The 12,547-nt window shown below is 49.1% G+C and overlaps 1 pseudogene; it reads left to right on the plus strand.

Moving 5' to 3' along the window:
- LOC104674728 overlaps nucleotides 1-12,547 on the plus strand; it is a 116,613-nt pseudogene that overhangs the window by 54,850 nt on the left and 49,216 nt on the right.

Here is a 12,547-nt window from a genome sequence, read left to right on the forward strand (position 1 = left end):
GCCTTTCCACTTATGTGTACCTTCTTTACTTCCTAGGATCTTCATGTTGACAGCTGATAAGTTTGATTTAACATGACTGGTAGAAATTTTTGATTTCTTATACCAATGTTTTATATGTCTGAATGAACAGGCATCAAATATATATATATTTGATGAGAGAGAGAGAGAGAGAGAGATGGAAGTTCACTCTTCTTGCCCAGGCTGGAGTGCAATGGCATGATCTCAGCTTGCTGTAACCTCTGCCTCAGAGGTTCAAGTGATTCTCCTGCCTGAGACTCCTGAGTAGCTGGGATTACAGGTGCTCACCACCATGCCTGGCTAATTTTTTGTATTTTTACTAGAGACAGGTTTTCACCATGTTGGCCAGGCTGGTCGTGATCTCCTGACCTCATCCACCCACCTCAGCCTCCCAAAGTACTGGGATTACAGGTGTGAGCCAGAGCACTCAGCCAAAAAAATAATTTTTATGTAAGCTAGTTAACCAAAAATCACCCCCATACTCATGAACGTTTTTTCATGAATTTGTTCATTTCTATTGGTATACATTTCCTCATGAACCTTTAAACTTATCTTTATGGCTTAAAGTGTTCAGAGTCATGTCTCTCAGCTTCACTGGTGTAGGTAGAGCAGGCCGTGTGAACTTGGCCTGTTTGAATGAAGCTTGATTTTTAGGGAATCTCCCCAGGGAGAGTCACACAGGAGCTGCTGAAGCCCCTGATCACAGGGCCCCAAAAGGGTGTTTAGAAGTCATTCCGGAAGAAGGCTTACAAAGAGGAAATCATGACAATTTTTATTGTAACATTTTAATTTGAATTTTTAAATGATCTCTATGAAGAAGAATGTGTGATTAATAGAATAGAGTAATTTGGGTAAAATTCAGTCCATTTCACTAATAAAATAGGCTTTTAATCAAGTAATGAATCATTTAAAACAGATGCTAAATGTGGTATCAGCATAATTAGATCCTAGTGTACTGACATGGTCTTGAATACGTTAAGAAAATGCTGTTTGTTTCGTGGAGTTTCAAAACATTTGAGAAGGAGGAAGGCACTCTTTCACTGACCCTCAGTGTGCATTTTAGTTCCATTTTGGGTTGACTGTTTTGTGTTGCTGCCTGATACCTCCAGTAGAAGGCCAAGGCCTCCATGTCTCATTTCTTTCCAGCTCCCCTTCTCTGCCATCCCTCTTCCACTCAGGGGAATAGCCCAACATCAACTCAGTCCATGCTTATTAATCAACCACCTCTATATAACAATTCTGGCAAAGCCTCCTGAGTGACTCAGTCACTAACCACCGGTGCACTGATCTTTCCTCTGTGTCCTTCCAGCTCGTCCTGAGGATGACTTGTTTTTAAGATGCTCACCACAACATAAAGATGAAGATGATGATGATGGTGATGTCCAGGTAAGATCCCCCTTTTTTGTCTTCTACAGCAATGTTGCTTTCCTGATTCTTTACTTCTCAATTCATTTTGATTTGAAAACCTGGCAATGCACATTATGTACACTGTACACTATTGTCTTTGTGGGGCTGGAATTCAGTAGGAGTGTCTTCCCAACTGATACGTGGTCCACTATGCTGCTTCTAAATGACAGCATCCAGTATCAACTGGAACACTGAGGCATTTTCCACAATACCAGTTTTCCTGCTTGGATTAAGCATTGTACATTTGCACATAAAATTAAATTTAAAGGTAAATTCTGTAAATAGAGGTCTTGTTTTCTAATAGCTATCCTCTGTGCTAGTCTTTGGGGATTTTGACCTATGGCTCAATCACTGTACTGCCTTGTGGTTTTTTATCGTTGTCCAAAGAATAACAGATCTGTGTGAAGCGCACAGCAGAATCTGATTCTCATGTTTTCTTTTATATAATTGCAGATAACAGCTTGGAAAGAAAATGGTATGTACCATGAAATAACTCACTTACAGAGGGGAAAACTTGCTAGCTTCAGTGTATAGAAACCTGATCCTGGGTTCCTGCTAGGAAAGAGGCTTGGGGTTCTCGTTAAAGTGATTTTGCCAGTATAGAACTCTGGCTCGAGAAGCTATAGGAAGCTTTGTCAACCCAGAAGAAAGATTAGGGGATCATGTATGAAGCAGTATGGGGTGGGAGAATAGCCTATCAATCAGCTTCAGCTAAAATAGGAGGAGTGGGTGAGTCACTCTCTCTAATGACTTATCCTGGTGTTTTTCTTTCTAAAGACTTGATGCTGGAGAGCATAAGTGATGAGGAGACTCATCCAGGTAGGGAACTACGTGCCAGGAAAAACCCAATGGGAAAAGGTTCCCAGGAGCCTCCAGGTTATCCCTGCTGCTTGGGAGGAGGGGCTGAAGGAGGGGGTATGAAATCAGAAAGAAAATGGACATATGTGTGAGGTCTGGCTTGTTTTCAGAGTTTCTTGGCATCATGGTAAGAACTATCTCTATGGGCTATGGGGCTGCTGCATTCATGAGAGATTCTCTTTGCAGTCCACCTGCTCTTTTCTGTCTGGAACATCAGAGCCTTTGGTTTGGATTAGTCAGCACTCCTAGGGATTGTGCACAAGGGGTGTAGGCTTAAGCACTGGGTGTCATCTGTGATGAAGGCAATCTGGGGGACACAGCTCTCTCGCAGGCATTTCCTGGAACCTAGAGAAGCAGTTCTTCTGCTGTGTGCCAAGGGGAAATAGAGAATCACTCTCTGAATTTTCAGGACTTGTTAGTGCACATTCTGTTTCTGTCCTCGCTGTGCGCTCCTGGTTTGAAGGGATCTCCCGGGGTGGATGGCAGAGTGAATATTCACTCTGGGCTCACTGGTAAAACTCCAGTCTCCTTTGAATGGAGAAAAGTTTGACCTTGAGCACATTTCCAACCTCCACTTCCCAATCCAGTCACAGATTCTGAGATAAGGCTTCTTTCTCCCCAGTTCTCTAATTTTTGGGTAAGCCAAGAGTTCCTTCCCACAAAAGATAGTATCACATTATTTCCTGTTTTCAAAGATTTGGCTTTGGTTTTGTTCTCTGACTTGATATTCATCACTTAAGTTCTAGACTTTTTCTTTCTTTCTTTCTTTCTTTCTTTCTTTCTTTCTTTCTTTCTTTCTTTCTTTCTTTCTTTCTTTCTTTCTTTCTCTCTTCTTCTTCTTTCTTTCTTCCTCCCTCTTCCTTCCTTCCTTCTTTCTTTCTTTCTTCTTCTTTCTCTTTTCTTTCTTTTCTTTTCTTTTCTTTTCTTTTCTTTTTTTTTTCTTTTCTTTCTTTCTTTCTTTCTTTCTTTCTTTCTTTCTTTCTTTCTTTTTCTTTCTTTCTTTCTTTTCTTTCTTTCTTTCTTTTCTTTCTTTTCTTTCTTTTCTTTCTTTTCTTTCTTCTTTTTCTTTTCTTTTTTTGGGCCAGAGTCTCACTCTGTCCCCCAGGCTGGAGTACAGTGGCTTGCTTACTGCAAGCTCTGCCTCCCAGGTTCACGCCACTCTCCTTCCTTAGCCTCCCGAGTAGCTGGGACTACAGGCACCCACCACCATGCTTCGTTAATTTTTTGTATTTTTGGTAGAGAAAGAGTTTCACCATGCTGGCCAGCCTGGTCACGAACTCCTGACCTCAGGCAATCTGCCCGCCTCAGCCTCCCAAAGTGCTCAGATTATAGGCATGAGCCACTGTGCCTGGCCAGAGTTATTTTTAATATAATTGTGTCTATCTCAAATAATGGTTCTTTGAGTATTTTTGTCAATGGTTTTGGAATAACACCAGCACTCACTTCTGTGGAGTAGACTGTTAGAAGGAAGCATATCTTTCATTGTCATAAGTAATGCCAAATTTTTTCCAAAATGATAACACCAATTCATGCTCCTCTAACAGTATATATGAGTAGCCATTTCTCCAAATCCCCGTGGACTCTTAGTTGTATCTCTTTCTAAAAATTCCGTCACTGTGGTTAGTCTTTCATTTGTGTAACATATTACTTAAAATCTTTACCAAAAAGAAATGTTATTTTACTCTAATGATGCAGCGCAGTAGGTTTGTTTACACCCGCTTCACCACAGACACGGAAGTAACGCACTGCACCGACATTCCAACAGCTATGACTTTACTAGGCAAAGGGAAATTTTCAGCTTTGTTATAATCTTATGGGACCACTGTCATACATGTGGTCTGTCATTGAGCAAAATGTCATTCTGCCACATATGACTGTAGTTAATAAGCAGGTGCTTAAGTTATAAGAATGAACATAATAACATATAAATTGAGTATCAGATACTCTATGGACACTTCTCTATGTTGCCTCCTTGAAGTGTCACAATCACGTTGAGACAGAATTAGTTTTGTTATAGTCATTATACAGATGAGGAATGTGAGTCTCAGTTAAGTAAATTACTCAGGAGACACACCAAGAGCTGGATCTATTTAACACCAAAGGCTAATCTAGAAACTAACATGCTACACCGCCTGTAGTGGCAAAGTAAACCTACCATAAAATGAAATGTGCTTCCACAGCAGGCATGTGAGCTTAGCGAGGATGGTGTTACCCATTGCTCCATGGCTCAGAAATTGGTCTTGCTGAAACTCGGATGGAGAAGCTCTTGGCTCAGGGAGTGAAAAGTTACTGACAGGTTGTATGAGAGCAACTGAAGCATTATGCTTCCATAGAGCATGTGGTTGTTCTCAAGGAATGAGAACAGAGAGAATCAAAGAGAATCACCCAGAGCAAGAGTCCATCTCAAAAAAAAAAAAAAAATGCCCATCAAATAGTTAAAAATTAGATACAGTCAGCCAAACTGGGTCTTCCTGTGTAAAAAAAATGTGCTTTTAGACAGTGATAGAAAAGAAGAAAAAATAGTTGATGTGTTCTATGTGGGACTGTGGAATAACCTGCTTTTAAATAGAATTTTGTATGAAGTTCTTTAGGCAATAAGTAAAAATGGAAGGGAAACCTGATGGCAGAGAGCAGCCAGGACCACAGTTGTCTGTGGACGCAGAGTCTGTGGTGGAGCCAGGAATGCACCAAAGACCACGAGTCCCCGCGGGCATTCAGTTCAGTGACAGCACCGCTCATTATCTGATCGGCAGGTACCTCACTAGCACATGGAGAGAACAGGGAGGCCTAAGATGAGTCTGGGCCATGGAAGGTCTCCAGTGAGGGGATCGTGGAAGATGTGAAAAGCATCCTGGAGGGGAAGGTAGCCCTGCAGCTTAGCGGTCCAGTTTCCCTCACTGATCTGACTTGGTATAGCATAGAGGTGCTCACACAGCAGCCCCCAGTATCCTCCCACTTCCTTAAAGACTTAAACACACCACAGTGTGTATCAGTTTCTAAAAGAGCACAATAGCATGTTACTGAACAACTAAAATGGCAGAGAAGTGGCCTTGTTTCCTGGAAGTGTTTCAGGGAGGAGGAGGTGGTGAGGCTCCACTGGGGAAATGCTCATGGCCAAAGATGAAGCCTGAGGACCGGCAGTTGGGCTCAGCCACATGGAGACCACGTGGTGCCCTACAAGAGCAATCTGGTGGTGTGGTGCTGGAGAGGGGAGAGGGCCAGGGCCACAGAACCTGTGCAGGGATTCAGAACAAGAGGGCTCCTCAGAACGGAAACAGGAGATGGTCTATAAGGACCTGTCCCACTCCAATGAGGGCATGAGGGCCAGAGACGGAGGAAAGCAGCCCCACATAGGAGGATGCCTAGGGTGGGAAAGCAGGTCTTGAAAGAGCTAGGTTTCAGTCCAAGCAAGAAAGGGAAGAATGTTCCAGGGAGATGCTGAGGCCCTGGGGCCTCGAGAGGGCTTGACAAAAATATTTCAGCAGATGGGGTCAGAAAAGGAGTATTCAAGGCCATGAATGGGAGGTGATCTAAGCTTCTTGCAGCCCCTGATGCAAACAAGGATGAAGGACATAATGAGATGAGTCCTGAGTCTGACGCAGAGAGCGGTGAGGAAGCCGTGAGTTTGGAAAGGGAGGGAAGGGCCTGGCTGGGAGAAGGCAGAGTTCTGGGACTTCTACAGTCCTTCCAGGGAAGATCAGAGCACAGAGAGGCCCAGGGCTCCCTCTTAACGTTTGCCCAAACCGGTGTACCCCTGGTCAGGGGTGCTCTGTAGACTGCTGTAGAGTGAGGGAGCAGTTTCTTCTGGGTATAGGACCCTGGGCACCTGCAGGATGCAGGGTTCCAGACTCTCTCAGATGCCTGCTGGTGCATCTTCTCTGAGGGGCTGTAAACTGGCTTGTTGGGCACCCACAATGTACAAGGCACTTATTTTCAGTATGATGCACCTGGCACTGCCAAAATCATACCCATTTAGGATAGACACAATTACTATCCCCATTTTAGAGCTAGGAAAACTGAGGCACTGAGCAGTTAATGAACTTGCCCCAGGCTCCGTAGATAAACAGTCAGTGTAGAGCTGGGGTCTCAACACAGCAGGCTCCCTCCGTAGTGTGGGCTTATAGCCACTGGCTGTCCCACTACCCTTGTCCAGCCTCAGCTCTCTGGGATGGCAGTTTGTGCCTTTGGGCTACAGTTGAATGACCAGTTGCCTCTTCCAGACTGGCTCCCATACATCTCCTGGCAGCAGCTTCTTAAATCCCAGAAACTGATAACGGTGTGGTAAATGGGCCTTGGAGAATGGAGGAAAGGGTGTGGTGCTCAGCACTTCTAGGTGACAACATACTCTGTGTTCCTGGCCCTCCCCTTGTAACAGAGGCACCTCCATCCCTGGCTGATGAGTTCCCATATCTCTAATTTCTCCTCAGCATGGACAACAGAGGCAGGAGCCCAGGAGATGCTGGCGTGGTGGCTGCTTAGTGCAATGATGTCATGGTACACAAAGCTGGGAGCCTGCTCGAACTGAAAAGGGATTGTCTCTTCTTCATCCAGGGTGAAGCCCTCCCAGGAGCTGACCAGGGAGCTGACTTAAAGGGCAGGCCAACACGTGCTACAGGGACATCTGAGGGAGGTTCAAGCTCTGCTGTCAGGCATTTTCCATGGCTTTGCATAGAGAAGTGATTCCTAGGCTCCCCTCCTGGACAGCACCAGGAATGTACCTCCGAGGTGGGGCTTCAGGCCAGCCTGGGGGTGTGGTTGGGTGACTTTGGAGAATGCAGCTCTTTGCTGGGAAGATCTTAAGGAGGAAACCAGAACCTCTCCCTGTCCCAAGCTCTCATCCTTGGAGGAGACTTTTAGGACAGAGCCATCCTCAGTCATAAGAACCTGCATCGGTTTTCACCTTTTGCCTCCCTTCCTGCCACCCAGGGTAGGGAAAGGGCAGACCTGGCTGAGCAGAATCACACCCAGCCACACCCCATGGGTCAATCACTGGAGCTTCTGAAACCTGGGTGATGCCTGGTGCAGCTGCGTTCCTTCCTTCCCCCAACTCAAGTTCCTGCCCCTAGCTTTGCTCCTGGAGGTCTCAGTCCTCTCTACATTCTTAAGAAAACTCTTGGCCCCAGCAGAGAGTGAAACTCCAAGGCCATCTCCCACCCACCCCAGCACTGGGTTTGGCCTGTTCCATCCAGGACCCGGTGCTTCTGGGCCTGGCATTTTGGCTTTGGCAAGAGAGTGAGAAGAGATGTGAGCATGCTCCAGTAATAGAAAGTGCCATTCCAACTTGAAATAAAGAGACTGAGTGCATTGATTCAGGTGCGGAGATGGCTGATCAGGTCTGACCCAATGAGGGGCTCAGGGTTTCCACTCAATGATGTTGATGGTGGTCTGGGTCGCCTGCCATAAGGTCTCACCCTCGTAAGCCTTGCTGTCAGAGTCCTCCTCCAGGACGTGGAAGGTATGCATGTGGACCTGCACAACCTTATAGCCCTCAGGGGCCTCTGGCAGCATGGTGAAGGCCTTGGTGGCCTTTAGGTACACACTGCCTGTGGGTGAGTGTAGCAGCTTCAGGAGCAGGCTGATGGCTTGTGCATCCAGGGCCACATACTTCTTGGCAGGCCACCAACACAGGGAATTTCTAACAGCCTGTGAGGGCTTCTTCTCACCCCAGCCCTCTTTTGACCCTCGTGCCTGCAATCTCAGGGGAGGTGCCACCCTGTCCCACTGCTGCAGGGATTCCCTGATTCATTCATGCAGCGAGATGCTGAGGCAAGAGCTGAGTTTCCCACCTCAGCACTCTTTTGGGCCAGGTAATTCTCAACTTGGGACCAAAACGCCCTGCTGTGACCTTTGGGTCTGGAGCAGCAAACAGAGCAAAGCTTTGTCCTCAGGAGCTCCACTTGGGGATGACAGAAAGTGATGGCAAGGATGGTGGTCACAGTGGACACAGGAGGATGCGGGTAGGCTGGGGAGGCCTCAGTTTCGGAGAGAAAGCTCTCTCCTGGAAAGCCACTCTCCTGGTCCCACGGAAAGGGACCTCTGTGCAAACCTAAGAATGATGGGCTGGGATGGGGCCTGGGAACATGCATTGCCACAGACCACCCGGGGTCTGGTTCAGGGGCCACACTTGGAGAAATACTCACCCAGGCCTCTAATGAGAGTCTCAGAAGAAAGAGAAGCCAGGACTTAGGGAAGACAAGAGGGACCCCCCCCCCCAGGAAGGGGATGTGACCACAGCCAAGGCAGGGACTCTGGGGGTCAGTGACCGGCCCATCCTCACAATGAGGGGCCCAGTGTAGGAACAGCCCCCAACCACTGCAAGCTCTGAGTCTTTGTGTTCCCCCAGTTTTGAGGCCAGGATGTAAACTGTGATCCTGTGTGACCTGGGGTGAGAGACAAGACACTGCGCCTCCGTTTCCTCAGCTGTGAAGGCAGACATCACCTCGCTGGAGGGTTTTCTAAATGTGAGGTTTGGAGACAATGCCTGGCACACAGGAGGCACTCAGTGACCGCTGGGTGTCAGGATCATCACCAGTGCTCTTCCTGTTCTCACCTTCCTCATGGGGAGGAGGTGCCAAACCCTCTCCTGCATCCTTCTGCAGGCAGGGGCCAGCGGGTCCAGGATGAGCTCCTGGAGCTTCTCCTCCCTCTGCAGCTTCCACAGCAGTGAGCGGATCAGACACTTGCTGATGATGCTGTGGGCCCCTGCAAGACAGGAAAGGGCACTGAGGGTGGACCGACCACACCCCCTCCCATGCTGGTTGGCCTCAGGGCTCAGGAAGGATTTTGAAGAGGAACTAGGTAGGTTTGAAAAGAGAACTTGCAAATTCCCCATCAACCTCTGAAGCTGCCTGGCCAGGGGCCTGAGAATCCAGCAGGAGGCTGTGGGTGAAGCCATGTCAGGGGCTGAGTGAGAGGGCAGGCACAGAGGACCCAGGAAGGCCAACCTTTGGTCACTGGCATCTCAGGGGGCATCTGCCATAGCAGGGCACAGTGGCCTGAGAGGCAGCAGCCACCCCTGGGAGATCTGGCAGCTCACTGCTGTGGGGTCCAGGCACACCAGGAGACCCTCCACTCTTCCCTACCACTGCCCCAGAGTAGGGGAGCCAACAAAGCCCCCACTTCACATCCAAAATATTTCAAAGGGGTTGGAGACTCATGCCTGGTCAGACCAGCCCTTGAGAAGAGCTTGTGTTCAACTCTGAGGTGGAAGACCTAGAGTGTAGGCCAGTGTCTCACACACCAAAAAGAGCTGTGCCCCAAATAAAGGCGATGGGAAGCCATAGGCTCTGGCCAAGGGGTCTTGAAGGGACTTCGGGCTCTGTGGGAAAGGGGCTCCACATGGCACAGCTGGGGTGCAGGTACTGTGAGAAGTTACCATGAGGCAAGGCTCCCCCATAAACAGGCCCCACCTGGCTCCTCCCAGCTGGAGCTGAAAGCCTGGGAGGGAAGTGGTTGGTCCAGCCTGGAGAGCCTGTGGGGCAGGTAAGGGTGGAGAGATTTTATGGAATGTGGAGGAGACAAGTCAGAGGGGTGAGGAGGGACATCAACCCCTAGAGGGGCCTGGGTAGACACTAGCTTTCACTGAAGGGCTACTATTTTGTCCATGATGAACCTGTTTGAGTTAAATTTTCTTTTCTTTTTTTTTTTTCTGAGGTGGGGTCTCACTCTGTCACCCAGGCTGGAGTGCAGTGGCCTGAACTCAGCTCACTGTAACATCTGCCTCCCAGATTCAAGCAATTCTCCTACCTCAGCCTCCCAAGTAGCTGGGATTACAGGTGCACACCACAATGCCAGGCTATTTTTTTTATTTGTAAAGATGGCATTTTGCCAAGTTAGCCAGGCTGATCTTGAGCTCCTGACCTCAAGTGATCTACCCATCCCGGCCTCCCAAAGTGCTGGGATTACAGGCATGAGCCCGTAATTAGCCCATGACCAGCCTGATTTTTATTTAAAATATCCTATTAAAATATTATTTACCTTGATTCCTGAGATTTCTGGCCCCTCTTAAATTTTGCACCAAGGCCAGAATCTCACTGGCCTCCCCCCAATCCTCTGGGTAGGGCAGGAATGGAAGCAGGGACAGGATGTCCACAGAGGATGGCGGCCGCTGCCCCACAGGGCACCCAGGCTCCTTCTTTCTCTCCTCCTCTCCTTCTCCTCCTCCCACTGCTTATGTGCCACCTCCATGCCCTTTTCCCCACTGGGCAGGGGCCACCTCCCTGAGCACCAGGTGGTGGGCTCCAGATGATGTGGGGGCCTTCCCTGGGGTCCCTGGGTCACTACACCTCAGCCAGGGTCACCTCCTAGGACTGACCCCTGGGAAACCCAAGCCCACACAGAGTGCAGATGTCTTTGAGGGAAAGGCCCTGGGGAGGGCCTGTGGGGGGACATGGTGCAGCCCTTCTTCCTGTGTAACCCCAGTCCTTGCCCTCTGTGTGTGGTGGGAGGTCCCCAGACAAAGCACTGAGGATCTGGGTTCATTTGCAACCTTCTGGATCAAAATGGCCTGTTCATCACTGGTGAAATTTATACCCCACATGATAATCATTTCAGGGACAGCACCTCCATCTCAGTGGTCTCATAGGCAGGTCCTGCTGTGATCCCCTTTATACAAATGGGGATAGAGGCCAGAGAGATGAGGCCACCTGCCCAAGTCACTCAGCTCATATCGCAGAGTTGGCAGAGTTGATGAGTATCTTGGACAGTTGCACCAAATGCCATGGATTGGGACGACTAGATCAAGATGTAATTTCACAGAAATAAAGGAAGGCCTTGTACTTTATTCCAAATATCAACTCTGAAAGGAACCGGATAATAAAGATAGTGTCAGCTCAGCAGCACTAGTGATTGAGAAAGTCACAGGGCTTTAGTTAGTCCACCTCCAGCTCTTCCCTGTCCCTATCCCCTGAGCTGATGGAGCCGGCATGTGTACCTCTGTGGCTTCAGTTTCCCCTTCTGCAAAGTGAGGGTTCCTGAATGGTGAGGACCTTGCAGCCTGATGCCCACCCCTGCAGTGGCCATGGTGAGGGCTTCCACGAGGAAAGCTGACCCTGTGCAACTCCAGCAGTTCCCCCATCGGGGGAGGGTTAAGACCAGTGGGTGCCAGGCTGGGACCAGAGTCTGAGAGTCCTGCAGGTACTTCCAGGCAAGGAGTCCCCATCAGGGTCAGGCTTTGAGCCAGGGCCGAGGTCCTGGAGGAACCAGATTTACCCCAACTCAAGTCCACAAAAGGAGGGGGTCATGTGAGGTGACAGCCACATACAGTGTGATGCTTGCAGGACAGACTTGGACAGGGAAAGCCCGAGGGGTCTCCACAGAGGATGAGCGACAAGTGCAGAGTACACCTGGCAGGGGACTCCCTGGCATAGTCTTGAGAAGCTCCGGGTGGCCCACAGGGCTGGAGCAAATGAGTCCTGGGGTCAAGGTCGTCTGAGAGCAGGCTAGACAGGTACCAGGCCCAGACCCAGAGAACTCATCCCTGGGGGACAGACTCATCTGGGTAGTCCTGGAGGCTGTTTGCAGGGAATCGAGGAGACCAGACTTGGATGGATGGGCAGGGGGGTGAATCCACAACTACGGACACTCCAGGGAGGGTGTTGTGGTGACCCAGACAGTTTGACTGATATGAGGACAGACTCAGGAGAAGGTGGAACAGGAGAGGGAGGAGCAAGGACAACCCTGGGCTTTTTTGATGAACAGTGAAGAGAACACTGTGAGCATGTCAGCACATCCTGTATTTTAAACAAAATGCCCAAGGGAAGTGGTGATCTGCAAAGCATCCCAAGAAGGCAGCAAGGGCTTGGCTTGGTCTCCTTCAAGGCCATCCACTCATCAACTTGTTCATAAAGGCTTACTGGGGGCCGGGCTGGGGGACACAGGGAGGGTGGGCCAAACGGAGGGGGACTGTCCATAAGGACAGATCATGGCCTATCCCTGTGGCCTGATTTTATCCTCAGATCCAGGAGGAGTCTTTGGAGGGATTTGAGTAGGAGACTGATCATCACATTTATGTGCTTCTGGTGAGAGGCTGGTGTAGAGCAGATTAGAGGAGAGAGGCCCAGGGTGGACAGTGAGGGTAGCCAGGTCCAGGGGAGGTAGGGATCCTGGAGGAGGCACAGGTTTAAGCCACCCAGGGGCCCAGATTGCTGTGAAATGGGTGGGGGTGAAGCTGAATTGGGAGCATCAGAGGCTGATGGGGAGTAGTAGGCATTCTTGGGCCTGCCCGAGGGAGTCTGGATTTCAGAAACATGTATGAAAAATCATT

This window comes from Rhinopithecus roxellana, chromosome 13 (assembly GCF_007565055.1).
Source record: "Rhinopithecus roxellana isolate Shanxi Qingling chromosome 13, ASM756505v1, whole genome shotgun sequence".
Lineage (NCBI taxonomy): Eukaryota > Metazoa > Chordata > Mammalia > Primates > Cercopithecidae > Rhinopithecus > Rhinopithecus roxellana.